The 27,049-nt window shown below is 45.2% G+C and overlaps 1 long non-coding RNA gene across 4 annotated transcripts in view; it reads right to left on the reverse strand.

Moving 5' to 3' along the window:
- Nucleotides 1-27,049, reverse strand: part of LOC140470633 (uncharacterized) — a 50,705-nt gene that overhangs the window by 13,744 nt on the left and 9,912 nt on the right. For 3 of the 4 annotated variants that reach the window (XR_011956564.1, XR_011956563.1, XR_011956561.1), the window contains exons 4-6: nucleotides 22,197-22,301; nucleotides 5,165-5,736; nucleotides 37-143 (exon numbers count right to left, since the gene is read on the reverse strand). This is a non-coding gene — a long non-coding RNA (uncharacterized lncRNA). The remainder of the gene's footprint in view (nucleotides 1-36; nucleotides 144-5,164; nucleotides 5,737-22,196; nucleotides 22,302-27,049) is intronic. The other variant, XR_011956562.1, reaches the window with a different exon arrangement.

Raw genomic sequence — 27,049 nt, forward strand, 5'->3', positions numbered from 1 at the left:
ATATGAGCTACTTTTCAACAGACAGAACAGACAAACCTTTCTCGTTCCACAGTTAAATGCCAATGATATTCAGATCCTGATGACTCCGCTGACTGCAGAAACATGCTTTTGAGATCCCGGTCTCAATTATTCTCAATTAATATCTGATAAAAAAAATCACAAGACAAAGGTCACAGTCAGTGCAAGATGAATATCAAAGACAAATATTTCCTTGGTATGTGTCTGATGTGTAAATGCTCCTCTTCAAATCGCCCCGCCGCCGCCCCCCCCCTCCCACCAGGAAGAGGACATGTCCATGCGCCTCGCTGTACCTTGCCCCCAATGAAGATGGTGGCCATAACCCAGGACCTATCATTGCCTGAGGGCCACAGACATTTTCCCATTTGCTGCAAACGTGGGAGCAGGAGTTTCTAATTCAGGACTAGCGACCAGAACAGAGTGTAATTAAACCCCTCCCAGTCTAAACTGATGCATTTCATTCGGTTTCCACTGCCACTTCCCGTTTCCCGTTTCCACCTCCTTCACACACCAAGGGTCATTCCGGTACCTGTGACCCTTCCTTAGATCCGATTGTAGGAATTCTAAATTTTCCCAGCCACCGTGTGGAAACAGGGCCATCGGCCCAACAAGCTCACACCCACCCTCCGATGATTATCTCAGCCCAACCCATTCCCCGACCCTATTGCTCTACATTTCCCCTGACTAATGCACCTAAACAATGCATCCCAGAACACTACGGGAAATGTAGCTTGGCCAATTTACCGAACCTGCATATTTTTGGACTGCAGGAGATAGGGGATAAAGAGTAAATAATAGGTTGAGATGGAGTGCAAAGAGAGACAGGAGTATTTGGAAATACAAAGGAGTGGAGAATGATCTTGCTGGGAGGATGCATAGCTGTTAATGGAGGGGACAGGAACCTGTGTCTGGCAGCATCTCAGTGGCGGTGGTGGAAATGGTGGCTGATGATCTACGTTCTGCTGAAAAAAAGACCCTGAGCTTCCAGTTGCCTGCTCTTTAACACACAAGACTTCACTGGCCAACATCTCTGTCTCAAGCTTACTGCAGTGTTCCAGTGATACTTGATGCAAGCTGGCAGAACACTCCAGAACATACCAAATTGCCTCCTCTTTCAACGATTCACAATTTCCCCTCCAATGTGGTCAACAATGCTCTCCAGTGTATCTCCTCCACTTCCTGCACCTCTACTGTTGAACCCCACACCTCCAACGCAACAGGGATAGAACCCCCCAGTCCTCACCTTCCACCCAGATACAACACATCATCCTCTGCCAGTTCCACCACCTTCGAGCAGACCGCACCATCAGAGATATATTTCCCTTCCCACCCCTTTCAGCATTCCACAAAGACCATTTCCTCTGCGACTCCCTCATTAGATCCATGCTCCCCACCAACCCACCATCCACTCCCAGCACCTTTGATTGCCAGTTCAAGAGGTGTAAAACCTGTGCCCACACCTTCACTTCACGTCAATCCAAGGCTCCAAAGGATCCTCCCACATCCAGCAGAGATTTCCCTGCACGTCCAGATACCTCACCTATTTTATCCTTTGCTCTCGATGTGGTCTCCTCTACATTGGGGAGTCAGGACGCCAACTTGATTCAGAGAATATTTCTGGAACACATGCACCAAACAACTCCACCACCCCGTGGCCGACCACTTCAACGCCCTCTCCCACTCCACCAAGGACATGTAGGTTCTGGGCTGCCTCCATTGCCAAATCCCAGCCGCTCGTCGCCTGGAGGAATAACACCTTATCTTCCATCTTGGGACCCTTCAACCACATGGCATCAAGGCTTGCTCATCTCCCCTCCCCCCACCTTCTCTCAGATCCAACCCTCCAACTCGACACTGGCCTCTTGAACTGTCCCACCTGTCCATCTTCCTTCCCAATTATCTACTCCAACCTTTCCCCATTACCTCCCATCTACATCGACCTATGGCCTTCCGAGTTCCCATCCCACCAACCCCACACACCCTCTTATTTACTCTCAGCCCTCTTACCTTTGGAGAGCTGATGAGTTAAGCAGCCTCCTTTCAGCACTAACATTCTGTGAACATTTTATTCTGAGCCCTCTAAGGAAATATCAGGGCAGGGTTTGTAAAGAGGTCAGATTGAATGAGGGTCTCAGTGAACAAAAATGAGACACAGATACAGAGATGGTTTTGGAATGGATTGAATCAAATGTTATAAATTTGCATGGCTGTCAACATTACAGCAGTTACAAATGGAAGTGATAAAAACAATGGAATTAGAGCAGCAAATAAGTCTTAAACATTTATGCAGCTAAAGGGGATGCTGGGTAAAGATACCACAGTTAGTGCTGATTTCATTCCAGACACACCAGCCAGGGCACACATCCTTGCTGTGTCTACCATATTGATCTCTTTAAGATTTTCGTTCATTTGAAGTGTTTCATGTTTAGATAGTCCAGAGAAGACAGTTTCATTCTCCTCAATCTCTTCTGCCAAGGCAATGCTGCTGTTAGAATTCAAGTCGCTATGGCGTGTTACTGGCTGCTTCATGGACTGGAAGTGGCAATTGAGACTGAAAGGCAACTGTATAAAATATCTTCAATTGTTTTGCCAGACACATGAGGGGTTTTAAGAAAAATAACTTAAATGATGGGCACTGAGTGTCAGAGTGCCTCCTGTTGTGGGGACATTCTGTTCAGATACAATCTATTGGTAATTGTTAGAATTGACTTATCCTGGCTCCAGAGAAGTGGGCAGAGCATTATAACGGTCATCGAAGATGGTAACAAATTTCCCAGAGGTTACAAATCGTAAATGACAGAATAGGCATGAGTTCTGCTGGTAAAGTGTATAAATTTATTCAAAATGGCTCCAATTTACTTTCAGAAACAAATGAGAGAAAAGCACATTCCTGAGGTCTTTGCATTAGTCCAAATTTAGACATTCAGGAGAGCTGAAGGGAGAGCTGGTGTTGGCAGTTGGAGTAATGATAGGAAAAAACTTGTTTCACAGAGAGAGAGAGTTCATAGATGGAAAACTCAGCTTTAACATCACATCAACTGCAGAGTTGTCCAATTCTGCAGGTCCTGATCCTTATCAGTAACATAAAAGGGGAAAGCAGCATTCCGAGCTCAGAGAAATCATTCCCATGTTAGGCAGCTGGTCGAATATTCAACCGGTCATGTGATCTGGGAAGACACCAATGTAACGGGACCAGGGTGAGGCTGTGTAAATTTGGGGACTGTGGGAAGAAATTGACTTACCCCTCCCAGTGGGACACTCACTGACACAGTCGCACTGCGGAGAGGCTGTTCACCTGCCTCACGTATGGGAAGGGATTTACTCGATCTTACAATCTGCTGAGGCACCAGAGGGGGCACAATGGATTTAGATCCTTCACCTGCTCCATGTGTGGGAAAGGATTCACTCAGTCCTCTGATCTGCTGAAACACCAGCGAGCTCACTCTGGAGAATGACCATTCACTTGCTCCCAATGTGGGGAGAGATTCACTCAAATGCACCACCTGCTGAGACCCCAGTGATCCCAAACAGGGGAGAGACCATTCAGATGGTCAGTGTGTGAGAGGGAATTCAGTGATTCATCCTGCCCCACTGAGACCCCAGTGAGCCCACACAGGGGAGAGGCCATTCAGATGGTCAGGGTGTGAGAGGGGATTCAGTGATTCATCCTGACCCCCTGAGACACCAGCGGGTTCACACTGGGTAGGAGATGTTTCCCTCTCTGTGTGACAAGGGATTTGCTGAGACTCAACACGACTGAGCGCCCAGTGAGTGCACACAGGGAAGTGGTCATCCCCCTGCTCCGTGTGGGGTAGAGTTCACACATCACTGCAGGACTCTGATTCTGCAGTTACTGTCCATCAGAGTCAGGGGTGGACCTTGTACATGATGACACTGCTGGAGTATTGATGTTGTTGTTAACCACATTAACTGGGCTGGAGTTGACTGAATTTATATTGCCACTTTCTGAACCTCAGGATGCCTCTCTGGGCAGTAGGTCACCACAAACAGCAATGTGACAAGGGGCAGGGTTCATCTGTATTGATTTAAATTGTGATCATAGCACTGCTGTCTCACAGCACCAGGTAAAAGGTTGCAGTCCAGCCTTGGTCAACGGCCTATGTGGGGTATCCACATTCTCCCCATAATAGTGTGGGTACCCTCCATGTGCGCTGCTTTTCTCCAACAATTCAAAGATATGTAGGTTAGGTGGATTGATCGTCATAAATTGTCCACAGTGTTCAGAATTTGCAGACTAAGTGTATCAGCCATGGGATATGCAGTGTTACAGGGATGGAGTGCCCTGGGCGGGATGTTCTTCAGATGGTTGGTGGGATTTGATGGACCAATGCTCTCCTTCCACACTGTAGGGATTATATTCTATGATTGAGGACAAAGAATATTCTCAGGGTGTCCTTGGAGGAGGAGCATGTGGTGTGTATCAATGTTCTCTATGCCATTAGATAGAGGTGGGCACCACAGGGGATACAGTGCTTTATCTCCACCGCCACCGCCACCCCCTCACCCCCAACTCTACATTGATTTAGTCCCTTCCCACTCTGTCACTTGTAATGGTTTGCTTTGCCCATAATGGGCTTTGTTTGTAAATATTCAACTGACGACACTGGTGTGCTACTGCTGGTGATTATATGTTAACAAAAAGCAAAATAATGGAATAATGATGTTGATGGTGGGAAGGTTGCTCAGCTGGGTGAGATAACACTTCAGGGTAGGAGAAATAGGAGAAAGTGCTTCACAGCTCACAGAACGAGAACTGAAAGTAGTTAAATCAAACCAAAGGTTCAGAGAGGGAAGGAATATTTCCCTGGAGTTTGAGTAACTGAAACGTGATGGTGTCCGGGAGTAGACAGGATTTTGTTTAAAGGGCATTTGAAATTTTAAAAACTGTTATATGCAGATAGTTTCGATTCTTTAAGTTTTATTTATTGTGGAATAAGCTTGTACTTTTCAAAAGAAAACAAATTCACAAACCTTGCGTTAAAGACAAAAGTTAAATAAAATCCATCAAACCATCCCTCATTGAAAACTGAGGAGGAACTGCAATCTCCTGCAGAATCCCTGCCCTGACTACTTCTTCCTACCCGGGCTCCATGGCTATATAAATAATTAATATATGTATATGTACCTGGGAGATAGCAGCAGGAGAAGGCCATTCGGCCTTTGAATCTGGCTCCACCATTCAATGGGAAACAGCTGACCATCCAGCTCAATCCCCTGTTCCTGCTCTGTTCCAATCTGCTTTCATGACTTTACCACGAAGAACTATATTTCAGTCCTCCTTGGGCTTCACTGCCTTTTATACCAGCGATGTTGCTGTGTTATTGCTGGGTGGAGGCAGGGGTAATGTGATGGTGCTCTTCCTGGAGGACACACTCAGCGTCCCTCATCATCCTGCAGTAACATCAACTGGGTTTCAGCAACCAGAGACAGAACCCATTTCTAGGATATGGTCATCACTGGCTCAGCCAGCATTTATACCCCATCACTAGTTACCATTGAGAAGATGGTAGTGAGCTGCTGTCTTGAACCATTCACAGTCCATCTGGTGCAGATAGACCGACAATGCTGTGAGGGGGAATGTTGTGGGGTTTTGTCTGAGTGATTCTCCATCTTTGGTTCTTCAAATACTGGGTAACTTAATCACTATCTGCACATGATTTTGAGATTTCAGTCTGCAAATCTTCACCATCTAGCACCCTGTGTAAAGGACTATGCACAGATTAGAAATTCAGAACAGACTATTCTAGTTTCTCTGGAATATCTTTTTCCCCTTTCTTCCCCCAAAGCGGTTACCTTTCCAGCCCAATTACCCTCTCCTACCATTATGGCTCTGCTGCCCCTAATGTACACCCTCCTCATTCTCATGGAGTTACTGATAAACAGATCCATGCCTCCACTTCCCGTCCCTGGTTCGACTCTGCACCCTTTCTGGGTTCACTTGCTTTCCGTTCAGTTGCTGCAAGTCAATAATGTAACAGCAGAATGAAACAGATGGAAACAGAAAAGGAGGTGGCAGATCCTGGACAGAAGAGGAACTTTCATTCTGGGAGAATGGGTCACATTCTTCCTTGTTTCCCATTAGTTTATTCCGAGCATTACAAAGAACTGGGGATGGAGAGTGGTCCCACGTGGGTGTAGTGACACTTTGACCCCCCAACTGATCAATACTACAAGCAGATACGTTCCTCCTCTAGCCAATCACAGTGTGAAATACTTTCCCCTAATTACCCCAAAACATGTGCTCCAAAACCCGCCCACATTCTGTACATATACAGTGCGGGTTTACCCACACACCTGTGGTCCCTGCCTCAGGAATTATGGGAGTTGCAGTCCCCATGAAGTCACTGGAGCCCTGTCTCTGTATAGTGAATGAAACGTGTGGGGTGGAAGGGTGTTATGTATAGGATCCCCATTCAGACAGACAGGACATATGGTTTATCATTGGGTTTTACTGAGACATCTGGTTAGACAACCCAGTTGCTGACGTAAGGAATATAGATTCAGTCAATTGCGGGGTGTAGGGGGCAAGAAGGGGAAGCAGTTTTAGGCAGAGGTGGCTCAGTGGCTAGCACCTCTGCCTCACAGCTTCAGAGACCCTGGTTTGATTCAAGCCTTATGTGACTGGGTGGAGTTTACACGTTCTCCCAGTGGCTGCATGGTTTTGTTCGGTGTTCCAGTTTCTTCCCAAAGTCCAAAGATGTACAGGTTAGGTGGATTCGCCATGCCAAACCACAGTGTCCATGCATGTGCAGATTAAGCCATTAACCATGGGAAATACTGGGAATGGGTGAGTCTGAATTATAGGATTGGTGTGGACTCGATGGATGAATCTGCACTGTAGGGATTCTATTTTATTCTCATGAAGAAGAATGTACCTATCTCGATGTGTTATGAATCTGTGGAATTCCCTATTCAAAACGCAGTGGATGCCAAGATAATGAGCAAATTTAATGGACAGATACAGATTTTTAATTTGAAATGAGCTGAAGGGTGAGAGAGAGAGAGAGAGAGAGAGAGCGCAGGCAGGAAAATCCAGCTGAGACCGAGGTGAGCTCAATCATCATGGTATTAAATGGTGGAGTTGATTCGAAGGGCTGCATTGCCTCTCCTGTGCCCAGGGCTTATCTTCTTACGGTAGTAACTGGAAAGCGGAATCCAAAACTCACCACCTTCACCAAAGGAGATTTTCAAAAAATGTAGGATAGTCAAGTGGAATAGTATTCAAAACTGAGATAGTGAGGAACTGTGTAGAAGATAATGATTTTGCAATTTTAAACTGAGGGGTAACAGTGATTTATAGTCATAGACTGTGTGGTACATTCACAGCGTCCAGACTACTCTGTTGTGAATATCTATCCTGTACTTTGTTACAAAGCCAAGGTCACTGATAATGAAAACCAAAACACCCAGGAAACATCGCCTCACCTCGTAATCTGACAAAAACCGCGTGATAAATCTGGTTGAATTTAGAACACAGATGGAAAGCAGATAGATTAAATCCAGTCCGAAGATCCTGTGCTTAATCAAAGAAGACTACAATAGGACGAGTCAGGAGTTGGCAATATAGACTCGGAGCAAAGACTTTAAGGTGGGACAGTTGACAGACAGTGGAGGAATATCAAAGCAATTTTTCGAAGTGCTCAGCAAAAATATATATCAGTGAAAAGGAAGGACTTAGGAAAAGGAGTAAGCTGCCGTTGGTGTCTAAGGAAATAAGGGAGTCTATCAAATTGAAACAGAAGGCATACAAATTGGCAAAGACCAAGGAGAAATTAGGAGATTAGAAAAACTTCAAAGGTCAACTGAAAGCTTGAAGGGATTGGGTATAAATAGTGATGAGTAGCTATCCCCAGGGACAGAATAGCAGTTTACACTGCTAGAGGGAAACCTATTGTTTGGGGAACATATGGCCTCTCTAATTGTTGAAGCATTTAACAGTTACCAGAGAGATAATCCTGATCAAGTTAAAAATCACAGCACACTCTAAAAGCTTGTATTTCCAAATAAACCTATTGGACTATAACCTGGTGTTGTATGGTTTTTAACTTTGTCCACCCCACCCCAACCCCGGCTCCTCCACATCAGCATCCCGATAGACAGCCCCACTGAAACTGAAGTGCCTGTCAGATACTTGAGGGAGCCAAGGGGGTGTGGGGGGAGGGGTGTGTGGTTTAACCAGAGTTGAACTGAACTAGACTTTTTAACTGTTGTTGACATGGAGTTAATCCTGAGAGACAGTCTCTATGCAAAGTCACAAATCACAAAGGTAGAAGAATGGGAGCCGTATCGGACCTGATCCTGCCTAAAGGCGTTTTGCACGTAAAATACCCAGGTAACTACCATGTCTCATCAATAAATACTCAAAGAAGACCTCTCGGAGTTCTGTGCCTTGTAATTCCTATCCAGCAGGGTTCAGGAAGATGAGTACACAGCAGTCAGTTTTCACAGTGGAGAACACGAAGAACATGCCAGTAATTGATAAGGAGACTGAGGAAGGTGAGTATCTAGAAACGACCATTATCATGAAAGAGTTAGAGCTGGGAAAGCTAATGGCGTTAATGGTAGACAAGTCTCCTTCCCCTAATGGAATACATCCCAGGATACCAACAGAGTTCGTGGGAGAAATAGCAAATGCACTTAGTTACAGCATCCTACAGCAGAGACAGGCCCTTTGGCCCAAAATGGCCCATGCCGATCAGAATGTCCATCCATGCTAACCCCATTTCCCTGCACTTGGCCCATCTGCTTCTGACACTTTGCTATCCATGTATTTGTCCAAATGCCTTTTACATGTTGTTAGTGTACCCGCCTCAACCACTTCCACTGGCAGCTCATTCCATATACACACCACCCTCTGTGTAAAACAGTTGCCCCTCAGCTTCCCTTTTATTCTTTCTCCTCTAACCTTAAACTGATGCCCTCCAGTCCTTGGTTCCCTGGGAAAAAGACAGAGTGCATTCACCTTACCCACGCCTCTTATGATCTTTTAAACTTCTCTAAAAAATTCCCCCTTGGTTTCCTCTGTTCTAAACAAAAAAGCCCTCGCTTGTCCAACCTCTCCCTGTAACTCAGACCCCTGAGCCCTGGCATCATCCTTGTAAATTTCTTCTGCACCCTTTCCAGTTTAATAACTGAACCCTACACTGCATTGATCACATTTCCAGTGTTTCCCCACGGCGTTGGAACAGATATGACAATGACAATGGATTACAATCCACGATCAATAATTTACCCCCTAACAACAATCCCATTTTCAAAGCTTTTTCCATGATGCAGGAATCCTTTTGTCTTTGTGGTTTCATGGTTAATTGTCCTCATACAAAACCAGTGGCTTAACTGTTCCTGGGAAATGTGCCATGATTTTTTTAGACTTTCAAAAACCAATGAAATCTCTCTCCACAGTCCCCACACTAACATGGACTTCACTGTCTCAGTACTTTTTTCCCAGTCACACTGATATTTGAAATATTCGCCCACGGACAGAATGCACACCTTTCCATCCAGATGAAAAGGTCAATCATATTCATATCGGCACGGATCAAGTAACTATCAAAACTGAACATGAAGTTCAATTTGAATTTCTCAACTGCAAATCCCCCCATTCAGTACTACACAACAGAGAAAACAGAAAGTGCTGGAAATCCTCAGCAGGTCTGGCAGCATCTGAAACGCTGACAGATGCAGGAAACATTGCAGCCTTGAAGAAGTGGTTAGATTATCACACCAGGCACGTGTGCTTGATGGCCAGTATGTAGAAGATGGGGGCATTGTGTTCAACAGTTTTATACCAGAGACTCTGACCTCATTTGATTCCATGTTTCTCTGCGATTCCCTCTTTTTCGGAAGCAGGCAGGAGTGGGAAGCGGTGGAGAATTTAAATGATGGGTGACCTTCCTAGTGAGAGGATTCGTGTACAGTAGCAGGGATCCCTTTCTGGAAGGGCCTTGGTGAGACCACACCTGGAGTACTGTGTATACCTTTGTTCCCCTTTCCCAAGGAAGGCTCTCCTGGTTATTGAGAGAGTAAAGGAGGGTCACCAGCCGGAGTCCTGGGATGTGGTGATAGTTATGGGCTGCAGATGCTAGAGGTCAGAGTCCATACAATGTGGATCTGGGGAAGTGCAGCAGGTCAGGCTGCATCACAGGAGCAGGAAGGTTGATATGTTGGGTCGGAACCCTTTGTCAGCCCTGATGAATAGTCCTGACCCGAAACATCACCTTTCCAGCCCCATCATATTCATGCTGGTCGTCAAGCACCTATTAATTCTAGTCCCACGTTCTGGCACTCAGCGTGTAACCGATATTGTAGTACCTGGTGTGATCATCTCAACACTTCTTCAAGGCTGCAATGTTTCTGTCAGCATTTCAGATGCTGCCCGACCTGAGGATCTCCAGCACGTTTTGTTTTTATTGTGGATTTCAAGCACTTAGAGTCAGAGAGCTGTACAGCTCCATATTTTGCTGACTATAATTCCTGGGATGGCAGGACTGATGGATGAAGAGGGACTCAATCTTCATTTCATCCTCCTTTCCTTTGACTTTCTGAGCCGCTGACTACATCATTAATATTCTACCTCCCATTCCCTGTCCTGAATCTGACCCATCTAAGCCTACACTTTAGTTCCCATCCCCCTGTTAGACTAGTTAAAACCGCACCAATGGGACTGGCAAAAGCCTCCACCAGGAGATTTCTCCCAGCTCTGCCCAGGGGTAACCAGTCAGGCTGGTACAGGACCCACCCAGAAACGGTCCCAATGCCTGAAGAATCTAAACCCTTCTCTAGTACACCATTTCGCCAGTCACACGTCCAGCTGATCTATCCTCTTAGTCCTGCTCTCACTAGCACATGGCACTGAGTAAGTCTGACATTATTTTATTTCAGGAGCTACATTTTACTGTATCCCTAATCTCCCTATATCCAGCTTTCAGGACCTCATCCCTTTGTTTAGTGATGTCATTGGTATTGGTGTGTTCCACAACCACTGACTTTACACTCCAGCTCCAGAATATCCTGCAGCTGCTCCATGATAATCGCGGATCCTGGCACCAGGAAGGTAACATACCATCCTGGATTCATGTCTGTGGCCACAGAAGTGCCTACCTGTAGCCCTGACCATTGAATCCCCTATCACTATAGCCCTGCCACTGTCTTTCCTCCGGTTCTGTACAGCAGAGCTATCTGTAGTATCATGAAGCTGGTTGTTGCTGATTTCCCGAGAAGCCACTCCACGCATTCACCCCCAACAGAATCCCAAGCAGGATTCAGTATCTTTTTGAGAAGTGGATGATCACTGGGGATTCCCGCACTCCCTTCCTGAGCCTTTTATTTGGTTTGATGGTCAACCATTCCCTTTCTGCCTGTGTAACCCTCACCTGCAGTGTGACGAACTCAGTAAACGTGCTGTCCATAACACTCTCCGATGCTCCACAGTGATTCCACTCATAACTCCAGGTCTGAAAAGCAGTTTCCCAGTAGCTGTAGGTGGGCCCACTTCCTGCACACATAGCCGTCAGGGACACTGAAAGTATCCCTTATTTCCCACATTGTACAAGAGGAGCACACCACGGGTCTGAGGGCTCCTGTCACAACGTCTCTCTAGATTCAGCTAATTACTCCCATTAAGAGAATTTAAAAGAGCTTTCAACCTTCCTTCACTTCAAACATTACCATTATATATCAAAAACCCCAATCTTTACTTAAGCTGATACGTTATATTTTAAAAACTTAACAAATACTCTGCAGATATCACTTACAAATTGGCTGTTCCCATTGGGACCATGTGAATTTTTCAATGGCCTGAACTAAACTAGAGTTTCAGCTTCAACATCTCCCTGTCTCACCTCCCTCCGTTTTCATCCAACTCCAAAACACTCTCATTGAGCCAAGCAGCCCTCACAGTGCAGCCCTGTCATTTTCATTGTCTGGTCACACCTACACTGCCCTCAGCCTCCTGTCCTGTTCCAATGCATCACAATGGGAGCTCAAAAACTGCATCTCATCTTTCAGCTCAGCCCTTTGTAACCCCAGAGTCAACATGGACCTCAGCAGTTTCTGGATGAACAGACAGTTGTCAGAACCTGGAACATTCCACCTGAAAATGTGCTGGAATTTGAGTTCACAAAGAATTTTAATGAAAATTTCGCAGGAAGTTGAAAATTAGGAGTTTACAGGTTAACATTATGAAGTGAGTGATTGGGACTAAATCTGACAGTTCCTGCAAAGAGACTATGTATAATCTGGATAAATCTGTGCTCCCACTCAGGCCAAATCGCCCATGGGCGATTCAACCACAAATTTGAACATCTTTCTGCATGTTGCTTCACAAAAGTATTGGAGATATTTTCCCAGAGACAGAACAGACAGCCCTTTCTCCTTCCACAGTAAAATGCTCATGATATCCAGATCCTGATGACTCCACTGATTGCAGAAATCTGCTTTTTTGAGATCCTGTCCTCATTTATTCTCATTTAATATCCCATAAAAAGAATTCACAAAACAAACCTCAGCCAGTGCAGGATGAATTGGAAAGACAAATATTTCTCTGGTATGTGTCTGATGTGTAAACGCTCGTCTTCAAATCACCCCTCCCCCACCCAGGAAGAGGACATATCCATGCACCTTGCTGTACCGTGCCCCCAATAAAAATGGCGACCATAACCCAGGACCTATCACTGACTGAGGCCCACAGCCGTTTTCCCATTTGCTGTAAACATGGAACCAAGAGTTTCTAATTCAGGACTAACATCCTGTACAGATGTGTAAATAAAACCTCCCAGTCTAAACTGAATCATTTTCTCCCGGTTTCCGCTGCCCCTCCCCCTTCCCAGTTTCTGGCTCCTGCACACACCAAGGGCCATTCCGGGTCCAGTGACCCTTCCTCAGAACCGATGGCAGCTGGGAAAATTAGACTCCCTAGTGTGTGGAACCAGCTCATTCGGTCCAACAAATCCACATTGACACTCTGAAGAGTATCTCATTCCACTACTCTATTACTCTAAATTTCTCCTGAACAACGCACCTCACCTTCACATCCCTGAACACGACAGGAAATTTAGCTTGGCCAATTCACGAACCTACACGTCTTTGGACTGCAGGAGTTAGGGGTAAAAGAGTAAATAATAGGTGGGATGGAGCGACCCTTCAACAACATGGCAACATTTACTCATTTCCTCTCCCCGACCTTATCTCAGATCCAACCCTCCAACTCAGCATCGCCCTCAAACTGTCCCATCTGTCCATCTTCCTTCCCAATTATCCACTCCACCCTCTCACCATTACCCCCACCTGCATTTTCCTATCGCCTTCCCAACTACCTTCCCACCAGCCCTACATACCCATCCTATTATCTGTCCTCTTCCCCACCCTCACATTACTGAAGAAGTGCTTAGGCCCAATATGTCAATTCGCCTGCTCCTTGCATACTCCCTGACCTGCTGTGCACATCCAGCGCCACACTTTAACACAAGCTGGAAGAACATCACCTCATCTTGTACCTGAGGACCCTTCAGTCCTCTGGCCTCAATATTGGATTCCATAATTTTAGGTTCTAATTCTCCTACGTACTAGTGTCCTAGCCCCCATCCCATAGACCAGGCCCTGTTATTACATCGCCTGCAATTACACACTACCTATGGTTAGTCACGAACAGTCTCCATAAACAGCTATTCACCCTCCCCCAGCCAGATCGTTATCCACTCCTTTGTCCAACTGCTCCCATCGCGTTCTTTGGAATCTATCACCACCTATCATTTACACCTTCACCCCTACCTTCTGCATATAAACCAACATTGTTTCTCAGGAACATCAGTTCTGACGAAGGGTCATTGGATCAGAAATGTTAACTTTGACTTCTCTTCACAGATGCTGCCAGACCTGCTGAGCATTTTCAGGATCTTCTGGTTGTTGTTTCTGATTTACAGCATCCGCAATTCCTTTGGTTTTCATTTACTGGGAGTTTGCAATTCAGGTCCAGCAACCTACATCGTGTGTTTATCAACCTACCCAGTACGCAAACTCAATTTCTCTCCCAGTCTCTGCTGTCTCTCCCACTCCCTTCACACTCACTGGGTCCCCCCTCACAGTGACATTGCACCTGCACAGCTCATGGTCACGTGTTGGCCTGCTGGCCACACCCCTCATTCACTCCCAGTGGCGGGAGGATTACACCAACTCCCCTATTGGTCTGAAGCTGCCATCAATCAGCCAGGTCCCATTGTGACTTGAGTGGTAGGAGGCTGAGGGGTGACCTCAGAGGTTTATAAAATCATGAGGGGCGTGGATTGGATACAGAGACAAGGTCTTTTCCCTGGGGTTAGGAAGTCCAGAACGAGGGGGCATAGGTTTAAGGTGAGAGGAGAATGATATAAAAGAGACCCAAGGGGCAACTTTTTTCATGTGCGTGTATGGAATCTACTGTCAGGGAAGTGGTGTAACTATACAAGCTGTCACCATTTGAAAGGCAGCTGGATAGGTATATGAATAGGAAGTGCGTAGAGTGATATGGGCCAACTGCTGTCATATAGGACTAGATTAGGTTGGGATATCTGGTCAGTGTGGACGAGTTTGACTAAAGAGTCTGTTTCCTTGCAGTACATGACTGTGGCTCTGCCCTGGGATGAGCTTCATCATTCAGTGAATGGGGCAGTATCACAGAGCACAGGGGCTGGGGGCTATTCAGCCCATTGGGGCTGTACTTTCTTCCTCTGGAGATGCTGCCAATCTGCCCTTACTCCACTCCCATTTACCAGTCGCCCTCCACAGTTATCCTCAAATAGTTAAATTCCAAATGTGTTTTGACAAATAACAAAAGCTGCATCCGGCTGTGATTCAAACTGTTCCAGATGCTCAGAACCTACTGAGTTTTTAACCTGCATTATTCGCCAATTACCTGAAGGTAGTTACCAAACATTGTGACAATAATTTCTCAGTGTCTCTGTAAATTAAATATCCTGGAAACAAATCTGTTTCTGGTTGAAATCACTGCTTAAGCTCCTCAGCTCCAAGGAGACTTGTCAGGTCTTTTGCTAACTCTCCATAAAAGAGAAATGTATCTTAATTTTAATTTATTAGTGTCATAGAGATGCACAGCACAGAAACAGACACTTCTGTCCAAATCGTCAATGCCGCCCAGATATCCTAAATTAATCTTCTCCCATTTGCCAACACTTGGCCCATATCCTTCTAAAAGTTTCCTAAACACGTACCCAATCAGATGCCTTTTAAATTTAATCGTACCAGCCTCCACACTTCCTCAGGCAGCTCATTCCATACCATATTCAGCTTGAAAACATTGCTCTTTAGATCGCCTTTCTATCTTTTCCCTCACCCCTCCCGTCGGTGCTCTCTGGTTTTGGACTCCCCCTAACCTGGGAATAAGACCCTGGCCGTTCACCCTAACCATGTCCTTCACCATTTATCAAACTCGAAGGTCACCTCTCAGTATCCGATGCTCCAGTGAAAACAGCCCGAGCCTATTCAGCCTCTCTCTGTTTGGGTCAAACCCTCAACCCTGGAAACATCTTTGCACATCTTTTCTGAATCCTTTCAAGTTTTATAATATCATTCCGATAGCAGGGAGACCAGGACTGAAAGCAGAATTCCAGAAATGGCTGAATCAATGTCCTGTACAGCTGCAAAATAATGTCGCAACTCCTATCCTCAATGCACAGACCAATAAAGGCAAGTTAACCAAACGCCTTCTTCACCACCCTGCCTATTCCACTTTCAAAGAACTATGAACCTGCGCCTCAACGTCTCTTTGTTCAGCAACACTCCCCAGGCGCTTCCCTGATTTGTTTTTCCAAAATGCAGCACCTCACATTTATCTGAATTCCACTCCATCTGCCACTCCTCAGCCCAGTTGATTGAAGTCTCATTGTACTCGGAGGTAACTTTCTTCCCTGTCCACTGCATCTCCAATTTTGGTGTCTATGTAAAGTCACTAATCATAGCTCGTATATTCACATAGAAATCATTTATATAAATGATGAAAAGCAATGGACCCAACCCCAATCCTTACACCATATTGCTCAGCACAGGCCTCCAGTCCGAAAAGCAACCGTCCACCACTATCCTCTGCCTCCAATTTTCCAGCCAATTTTGTATAATTTGTTAACCTGTCTGTTATGTTGAACCTTGTTGAACGTCTTTCTGAAGACCAAGTTAGTGATTTCCATGAACAAAGCCATGCTGACTATCCCTAATAATTTCTTGCCTTTCCAATTACATCCAAATCCTGTCTCTGAGAAGCCCTTCCAACAACTTGCCTGTCTTCAGGCTCACCGGTGTATTGTTCCCTGGACTTTCCTCACCACCTTTCTCAAATAATGGCGCCCGTCTTACAGCACCTCACCTGTGGCTATTGGTGATACAAATATCTCAGCGAGGGGCCCGGCAATCACTTCCCTAACTTCCCACAAAGTTCTGGGACACACCTGATCAGGTCCCAGGGATTTATTCAGCTTTATGTATTCTAAGATATCCAGTACCTCATTCTCTGTAATATGAACACTTGTCAAGCTTTCCCTATTTATTTTTCCAAACTGTCTCACTTCCACATCCTCTAAGTAAAAGCTGACATGAAATCCTCCCACCCCCGATGGTTCCACAGACAGCCTTGCTGATCTTTGAGGACCCCTAATCTCTGCCTGGTTACTCTTTTGTCCTTGGTGTATTTGTCGAATCTCTTTGGGTTCTCGCTTAAACCTATTTCCCAAAGCTATCTCATGTCCCCTTTTAGTCCTCATGGTTTCCCCCGACTATACTCCTACAGCCCTTTTACTCCTGGAGGGATTCACGCAAACCCAGCTGTCTGTACCTGCCATATCCCTCCTTCATTTTCTTGACCAGGCCCTCAATTTCTCTCGACAGGCAGCATTCCCTACACCTACCAGCCTTGGCCTTAACAGGAACATACTGTCTGTGTACTCTCGTTGTTGCAGGCCTATGGATGCAATGGCAGATGAGGACAGAGAAGCAATCATTCTCAGTAAAGAGGTGGTATTGGGAAAGATAACAGCCGAAAGGTAGATGGGTCGTCTGGCTGTGATGGAGTGCAGCCCAGGGAACTATAACAGATGGAAGAGGCTAAATAGCAAACACACTCGTGATAATTCACTAAAATGTGCTGGACTCTGGGACGGTTCTGACAGATTAGATAGCTGCAAATGTGATGCCAATATTTTAAAATGGACCTGTTAGCATAACTTCTGTAGTGGGGGAAATGCTCGATCTCTCAAGGAAGAAATAGTGAGCTATCTGGATAGAAATTGTCTCAGAGCAGACACAGCATCGATTCATGAAAGATAGACAACACTAAGCTGAGTGGTAGAGCAATGTGTGCAGAGGCCAATGAAAGTCTGCAGAGGGATACGGATAGGTTAAGTGAGTGTGTAAGGGTCGAACAGATGGAGGACAATGTTGGGAAATGTGAAGTCATCCATTTTGGTCGGACTAACAGTTAACTGATGAAATGGTGAAAACTTGCAGCAGTCTGCTGTACAGAGGGAGCTGGGTGTCCTTGTGCATGAATCACAGGAAGGTGGTTTGCAGGTGCAGCAGGTAAATAAGACAGTGAAGGGAATATTGTCCTTCATTGCTCGAGGGATGGTTATGCTGCAGCTGTACAGGGTGCTGGGGAGGCCACACCTGGAATACTGTGTACAGGTTTGGTCTCCTTACTTCAGGAAGGATGTACTGGCACTGGAGAGGGTGCAGTGGAGGATCACTAGTTTGAGTCAGGATTTCATAGGGTTGACATATGCGGAGAGATTGAGAAAACTAGTTCTATACTCATTGGAATTTCGAAGAATGGGGGGTTGGATAGGAAAAAAATTGAAATTATTAAGGGAGTAGATAAACTAGAAGCAGGGAGGTGATTTCCACTGGGGACAGAGCAAACTAGGGAGCAGAGAGTCAAAATAAGGGGATATCAGATATAGGACTGAGTTCAGGATGGACTTCTTCAGATAAATCTGTGAATCTGTGGAATTTGCTGCTGAGTGTAGCAGTGGACGTTATCAACTTGACTATCGTTAGGTCAAAAGGTAGATTTATGAACAGGAAAGGAGTTAAGGGTTATGGTGAGAGAACAGGAAAGTGGAGCTGAGGCCATGAAAAGATCAGCCCTGATCTTATTGAATGGCAGAGCAGGCTCGAGGGGCCATGTAGCGTACTCCTGCTCCTCTTCCTTCTGTTCTTATGTTCCCACTTTCCAGCTGTCCCTTTACCTGGGAATAGCAAAGAAATATTGAACGTTCTCGCCTTGTACCGTCAAAATTCGCCTTTGTCCAATTTAGAACACCGTTTAGATCTGGTTTATTATTTTCTGTAACTATTTTAAAACTAGCAGAATTATCAGAGAATCCTGAGAGTGTGGAAGCAGGCCATTCAGCCCATCACACCCACCCTGACCCTCAAACCCTCCGACCTTAAACCTGTAACGCTGCATTTCCCATGGCTAATCCACCTAGCCTGCACATCCCTGAACAATCTGGGCAATTCAGCCTGGAATATCCACCCAACCTGCATATCTTTAGATAGTGGGAGGAAACCACAGCAAATAGACAAAACCCACGCAGGTAATAACAACAAGGTGATCATCCCTTTCTTATTTCCCAGGTCAACCTAAGTAACTTCGCTGGACGTAATCTCAGAATATCCTCCCTCAGCACAACTGCAATGCTACCCCTAATCTTCTCATGTCCCCCTTTCTATCCTTCCTCTTGCATCGATACCCTGGAACATTACGCTGCCAGTCCTACCCATCTCTGAGCAACGTTTCTGAAAAACTCATGATATCCCAGTGCCACATTCAAAACCATACCCTGAGCCCATCTGCCTTCCCTGTCAGGCCTCTTGCATTGAAGTAAATGCAGTGTAACTTGTCAGTTCTACCTGGTTCTGTGCCTTGCCCTTGCCTGCCTTGACTGTCTGACTTCTGAACTGTACCAGCCTCAGACTGACCTCTTTTCTCACCATCTCTTTGAGTTTACCCACACTCCCTCACTGGTTTACTGACTCCTGAGTAGTACGAGCAAATCTCCCTGCCCGGATATCAGGCACCTTCCAATTCAGGTACAATCCATCCTTCTTATGCACATCAACTCTACTCAAGAGGAGATTACAATGATCAAAAGATGTGAATCCTTCTGCCCTACACCAGCTCCTTAGCCAATCATTCATCTCCTCTATCCTGCTATTCCTACTCTCACGAGCATGTAGCACCTGGAGTAATCCACATATTATGACCGAGGACCTGGTTTATTATATTCCAGGCTAATCTGCTATATTCTCTCATCAGGACTTTATCTTTTCCCCTCCCTTTGTCATTGGTACCAATGTACAATGACCTCCCACTGGTCATTCTTTCCTTTGATAATATTCTGCTACCTGTCCGAAACATCCTTGACCCTGGCACCAGGGAGGTACCACCCCATTCTGATGTCTCACTGTCAGCTGTAGAAACAGCAGTCTGTGCCCAACTAGAAAGTCCCTTATCATCCTTGAGCGTTTGAAATCTGATATACCTCTCATTATAGTGGAGTCAATCTCAGTACCAGTAACTTGGCTGTCAGTGTAACATTCCCTGAAAGTCTATGACAACCTACATTATCCAAAACAGTAAACTTGTTTGAGATGGGGATAGCCACAGGAGACTCATGGCTGAAAAAATGTGTTGCTGGAAAAGCGCAGCATTAAAGGAGCAGGAAAATCGACGCTTCGGGCATAAGCCCTTCTTATGCCCGAAACGTCGATTCTCCTGCTCCTTTGATGTTGCCTGACCTGCTGCGCTTTTCTAGCAACACACTTTTCAGCTCTGTTCTCCAGCACCTGCAGTCCTCACTTTCTCCATAGGAGACTCATGCTCTACCTACCTCCCTCTACTACCTTTCCCAGAGGTAACCCATCTACCTGACTGTATCTGCAGTTTTCCGGCCTGAGACTGCCACTTATTACACATCCTGACTCTTGTAAATTCTTCATTACCATTAAGCACTACTCCATGTGATCCAAGAGGATTTGCATCACTTCCAGCAGGCTATCATCAGGATCATTCAAACTCCCCCTACTCTCCTCCAGGAAGTGCACATCACTGTACGAATGGCCATCTCTGCACCTTAATCTGTAGTCCCAGAAAAGGCAGAGTCTTACAGCTTTACAAAAGACTAATCTCGAATACATTAGAACCTGTATTTTATATTTAAAACATTCAACCAAAAGATCATAACAGAGGCACTTAAACTAGTAAACACTCACCGTACTGAATGTTGCGGATTTTAAAAAGTAAAGCAGAGTAAGATTTACCTTTTAAGAGACTGAAACCCACTAAGCTGATCCCCAGCTGCGAGTCACAGACATACAGCACGGAAACAGACCCTTCAGTCAAACTCGTCCATGCTGACCAGATATCCGAACCTAATCTCGTCCCATTTACCAGCACTTGGTCGATATCCCTCTAAACCCTTCCTATTCATATACCCATCCAGATGCCTAATAAATGTTGCAATTGTAGCAGCCTTCACAACTCCCTCTGGCAGCTCATTCCATAAACACAACACCGTCGCATGAAAAAGTTGCCCCTTAGGCCCCTTTAACATCTTTCCCCTCTCACGCTAAATCTGTACCCTCTAGTTCTAGACTCCCCCACTCCAGTGAAAATACCTTGTCTAGCTATCCGATCCATGCTCATGATTTTATAAACCTCTGAGACCACTCCTTAGACTCTGACACTCCAGAGAAAACAGCCCCAGCCTGTACAGCCTCTCCCTATATCTCAAACCCTCCAACCCTGGCAATATCCTGATAAATCTTTTGTGAACCTTTTAAGTTACACAACATCCTTCTGATAGGTGGAGAACAGAATTGCGCACATTATTGCAAGAGTGGCCAAACCAATGTTCTCAACAGCTGCAACATGACCTCCCAACTCTCTTACTCAATACTCTGACCAATAAAGGAAATCATACCAAACACCTTCACTATCCTATCTACCTGCACCTCTCCTTTCAAGGAGCTGTGAACCTGCACAACAAGGTCTCTTTGTTCAGCAACACTCCCCAGGACCTGACCATGATATGTATCAGTCCTGCTAAGCTTTGCTTTTCCAAAATGCAGCACCTCGCACTTATCTGAATTGAACTCCATCTGCCACTCCTCAGCCCATTTGCCTATTTGATCAAAATCCCATTGAAATCTGAGGTAACCTTCTTCACTGTCCACTACACCTCCAATTTGGTGCCATCTACAAACTTACTAACTATACTTCCTGTGTTCACATCCAAATCATTTATATAAATGATGAGAAGTAGTGGACCCAGCACCAATCCTTGTGGCACTCCACTGGTCACAGGCCTCCAGTCTGAAAAATAATCATCCATCACCACCACCCTCTGTCTTCTGCCTTTGAGCCAGTTCTATATCCAGATGGCTACTTCCGTGCGATCTAACCTTGCTAACCAGTCTCACATGGGGAACCTTGTCGAACGCCTTACTGAAGTCCATACAGATCACATCTACTGCTCTTCCCTCCTCAATCCTCTTTGTTACTTCTTAAAAACCAGATCGAGTATGTGACACATGATTTCCCATGCAGAAAGTTATGCTGACTATCCCTAATCAGGCTGTGCTTTTCCAAATACACGCAAATCCTGTCGCTCAGGGCTCCCTCCAACACCTAGTCGAGCACAGCGTCTGTAGTTCCCGAGCTTGTCCAAACCGCCTTCGTCAAATAGTAGCGCCGTATTAACCAACCCGCAGTCTTCTGGCACCTCAGCTGTGACTATCAATAATACAAAAATCTCAGCAAGAGGCCCAGAAATCACTTCCCTCGCTTCCTACAGAATTTTTGGGAACACCTGATCAAAGCCTGGAGATTGATCCACCTTTATGCGTTTCCAGACATCCACTACTCTGCAGTATGGACATTTTTCAAGATGTCACCATTTATTTCCCCACATTCTACATCTCCCGTGTCTTTCTCCACAGTAAATACTGTTGCAAAATATTGCATCTTGATAAAACAAACAAGGGCAGGAGTTACACTCATTAAAAGTAAGGCTTTGAGTAGTGATATGGAACAAAGAGACCGAGGAGTTCAGGTCTTCTTAGTCTGTGTCACATGTAGACAGGGTGGTTACGAAGGTGGTTAGCACACTTACCTTCATTGCTCAGACCTCTGAGTACCGGAGTTGGGAATTTAGGTTGAGGCTGTACAGGATGCTGGGGAGGCTTCTTCTGGAATACTGTGTCCAGTTCTGGTTGTGCTGTTACAGGAAGTATATTATTAAATTGGAGCGGATTCGGAAAAGACTAACCGGGATGTTGAAATGAATGGAGGGATTGTGTCACAAGGAGAAGCTGAATAGGCTGGGATGCTTTTTCACCACAGCGTAGGAGGTTGAGGGATGACCTTAGAGGTTTATAAAACCATAAAGCGTGTACATAAGGGGGAGAGGGGGGATTCAAGACCTGGGTGCATACAATTTTAAAATAGATGAGAAAGGTTTAAAAAATAAATTGGGGATTTGTTTTTACTTTTACATGTGTGAAGTGAACTCCCAGAAAAAGAGGCAGCTGTGAATACAATTACAATGTTTAAAAGACATTTAGACAAGTACATAAATAGGAAATGTTTGGATGAATTTGGACCAAGCGGAGGCAGGTGCGATTAGATTAGTTGGGAATTATGGTCGACACGGAGTGGTTTAACCACAGGGTCTGTTACTGTGCTGTATAAAATTATGACTAACTCTCGCTACGACTGTGAATTCCTCCATCGTCACAACTCCCCATATCACTGTCACCTCATCCAGACGAAACTCTTCCTTATCTCTAGAAATCCTCTCTTGCCTCAGAACCATCACTATCTCTGGTATCACAAACATGTCAATCTCTATAACATCCTCCAATCGCCTCCCATCTCATCACCCTCACGATCTCTAATCTTGACAACCTCCATAAATCTGTCCTTCTCCACAGTAAACACTGATGCCCCTTGTTTAGTATCCCCCCAACAACCCCATCTCCTGTGTCTTCACACATAGGCTGCCTTGCTGATCTTTGAGGTGGCCTATTCTCTCTCTAATGACCCATTTGCTCTTAATGTATTTCTAAAAACCCTTTCCCTATTCGCCAAAGCGGTCTCCTGTCCCCTTTTTGCCTTACTGATTTTACTCTTAAGTATACTCCTCTTGCCTTCATACTCGAAGGATGTTTGTGATTTTTGGATTGGAGTAAATGCAAAATATTACATCTTGGTAAAACAAACGAAGGCTGGACTTAGACTGATTAAAAGTTGGGCCTCGGATAGTGATATGGAACAAAGAGACCGAGGGGTTCAGATCTTTGAACTATGTGTCACATGCAGACAGGGTGGTTCAGAAGGGCTTTAGCACATTTGCCTTCATTGCTCAGATCTTTGAATATAGGAGTTGGGACGTTATGTTGAGGTTGTGTAGGATGTTGGGGAGGCCTCTTCTGGAATACTGTCTCTAGTTCTGGTTGTGTTGTTATAGGAAGGATATTATTAATTCGGAGCAGGTTCAGAAGAGATCTACCAGGATGGTGATGGGAATGGATGGTTTGAGTTATAAGCAGAGTCTGGATAGGCTGGGTCCTTTTTCACTGGAGCACAGGAGGCTGAGGGGTGACCTTATTAGAAGTTTATAAAATCCTGAAGAGTTTCGGTAATATGAACAGCAGGTGCCCTTTCCAGGAGGGGGCGCAATTCAAGATTGGGGACATCCTTTTCTCACGTTAAAAAGTAAGGCTTTCAAAAGAAGTTCTGGATTTTATTTTTTGTTTTTACACAAAGAGTGGTTCACATGTGGAATAAACATGCAGAGGACGTGGTAGCTATGAATGCAATTACAATTGCAGGGTGGCACAGTGGCTCAACGGTTAGCACTGCTACCTCTCAGCACCAGGGACACAGGCTCAATTCCTGTTTTGGGTGACTGTCCATGTGGAGTTTGCATATTCTTCCCCATGTCAGTGTGGGTTCCTCCAGGTGCTGCCGTTTCCTCCCACAATCCACAGATGTATAGGGTAGGTGAACTGGCCGTGCTCAATTGCCCATAGTGTTCAGGGATGATTGGGTTGAGTGAATTAGTCAGGTGTAAATATAGAGCAAAAGGGTAGGGGAATGGGATTCTAATAGGAAAACAACAGTTGGACCTGTATATCAAGAGGGAATGCTCGGATGGACTTGGACCAAGTGGAGGCAGGTGCGATTAGTTCAGTTCGAATTTATGGTCGACACGGACTGGTTGGACCACAGGGTTTGTGTCGATGCTGTGTAACTTTATGACTCGTTATCTCTGTAAATTCCTCTATGTTTGGAACTCTCCCTATCAGTGCCATCTCATTCAGCCTTACAAATATTCCTCATCTCTATAATTCCTTTCCAGCCTCAAAATAAAAAAAACCTCTATCACAAATATCTCTATCTCTGTAACATCCTCCATCCTCACAATCCTTTCCAACTTGCATCTCCTCCAGCTTCATTATCCTCCCCATGTCTAATCCCCTCCAGTCTCTCAAAGCTCGGCTACATGTGCCTTTCGTTATTTCCAGCTTTCAGGATGCCCAATGTTTATTTCTCACTTGATAATGGCCCTTTCCAATTCCTGCGCTGAGCTTCTGAATTTCCTCTTAAACCTCTGTGTCTCATTTTCCTCCCAAAAATATCGACCAATCACGTGTCACCTATTCTAGTATCACCTTTTCTGACCTGATGTCCAATGGAGCCTGTCATATTCCTATAAAAAACATCTCAGCGGTAAACAAACAGAAAAATGCTCTGGTGGTCCATCCGGTCTGTGAGAAAGAAAACTACCACCGAAGTATCCTCTTCCACAAGTACTGGAAAATAGATAAGTGTCATCTATCATGGCATAGCAAGTGCACACTAAATACATCTCAAATGTTTTCGGAATTTGTGTCTCCCACCCTCACAGACAGTGAGGTTTAGTGCAACTGTTGTTCGATGATGACATCACCCACAGGAACACAGAGCAGCTGGGTCTGTGCAAACCAGAGATCGCCCACACATTGGGAAGGATGGCAGGGTCCCTGAGAGGGGGCACAGGAGAGTTACCAGGATGGTTCAAGGAATGGGGGATTTTAGTTGCAGGGACATGGGTGTTGTTAATACATATCAAGAATATCCATCTATAATAGATGGACTCTCATTCTCAACCTCTCCCCTTGCCAGGGCTGTGGTAACCTTCACGTTAAACCACCACCAGACATCTCTCCCTAATGAGAGAGCAGCCCTATGATCCGGTAGGACAATACTGACATTACCTTTCACACAGTGATGCCACTGTGCATCGGGGGTCGAGAGAGGGAATGCTGAAGGTGGTGGATGGGACACCACTGAGGCACAGTGCTTTGTCCTGGAGGATGTTCGCTTTCTTTAATACTGTTGAGGGCTGCACTGATGCAGGCAAGTGGAGAATGTTCCAACACGATCCTGATGTGTGCCTTATAGAGAGCAAACAGATATTGGGGAATCAGGGGTTTGGGAAAACTGAGATTGTTCTCCTTGTAGCAAAGGAAATTGAGGGGAGCTGAGAGACAAGTGCTTACAAAACATATACATCAGGATGTTAAACCTTACACTCATCAACTCATCATAAAAGGATTACTGGACATATATTGAAGATTTTGGGGAGATCTATTGACAGGACGGTTTGATTCAAAGGAGAATTTTTATGCAGAAAATGGAATTGAGCTGGAATAAAATACTCCCACACAGTGCAAATATCCAGGTCCTGATGAATGGAGTAATTCAGTCAGAGTTTGGCGTTACAATTACTGAGATTCCTATCTGAATATCCACCTGTAGTATCCTGTAATACAAGTTTATAAAATCTATCACTGTCAGTTCAGGTTAGAAACTCACACCATCCCCTCCTCCTAGTCCAGGATGACTGTACACATTACCCCTTGTGGAGACCAGCAGTCAGTTCAGGGGGAAATCTGTGTGGGTTTTATGAGGTTCCACCTTGGGACTTCATGTGACTGAACAGGGCAGATCTTTGACACATGGGACAGAATGTTCCAAGGGTCAGTGAGATGTGGAGAGCAGGATTTGCTTCCTTTTCTTTCCTTCCGTGCTGCCGCTGTGCCTCATCAATAAGACGTGGGGGGTGAAAGACTCATGCAGCTTGATGGGCAAGTTGTCTCCATTCTGACCAAAGGGCAGCAAGATCGTCCCAGTCACTCCAAAGAGTCTCTCTGAAAAGACAGCAACTCAGCATGCTTCCCACTGTCCGGTGCTCCCTGGAAAGATTTAGAAGAATGAGGGGGGAAATCTCCTCGAAAATGTAGAACACTAAACTTCCAAAAGGATTATAAACAGTTTACAGAGAGGGATTCGGAGAAGTGGACAAGTTGGTAAATGGAGCATAACTTGGGATAATGTGAAGTTGTTCATTTTGGAGGAGGTAATAAAAGAACAGAGGACTATTTAAATGGTGGAAACTGTTGAAACCTGCAACACAAAAGGGACCAGGGGGTAACTTTGCAGGAAACACAGAAAGCTAGCACACAGTTACAACAGGTCATCAGGAAGGGGAATGGAATATTATTCCTGATTTCAGGGGATTTGCAATATAAGAGTTTGGAGTATATACCTGAGAGCTACTTTATATAGTGCGAGTGAGACCACACAGGGAGTAATGAGAGAAGTTTTGGTCCCTTTATTTAAGGAAATACATCACTTCATAGGAGGCATTTAGAGAAGATTGACTGCGATGATCCCTGGTTTGCAGGGACTATCTTTTAAGAAAAGGCTGAAGAAGTTGGGACTTGACTCATTGGATTTGGGGGAGAATGAGAGGGGATCTTATTGAAACAGATAGGCTTATTAAGGGGTATGACAGGGTAAATACTGACAGGATGTGTCCCATCATGAGGGAACCTGGAAACAGACTCTGGGTCAGTTGCAGAATCAAGGGTTCTGTTTTTGATTTGTCAACTTTAATGCAACACAGACATGGGTAAA

The sequence above is a fragment of the Chiloscyllium punctatum genome, chromosome 52, assembly GCF_047496795.1.
Source record: "Chiloscyllium punctatum isolate Juve2018m chromosome 52, sChiPun1.3, whole genome shotgun sequence".
NCBI classification, from domain to species: Eukaryota; Metazoa; Chordata; class Chondrichthyes; order Orectolobiformes; family Hemiscylliidae; genus Chiloscyllium; species Chiloscyllium punctatum.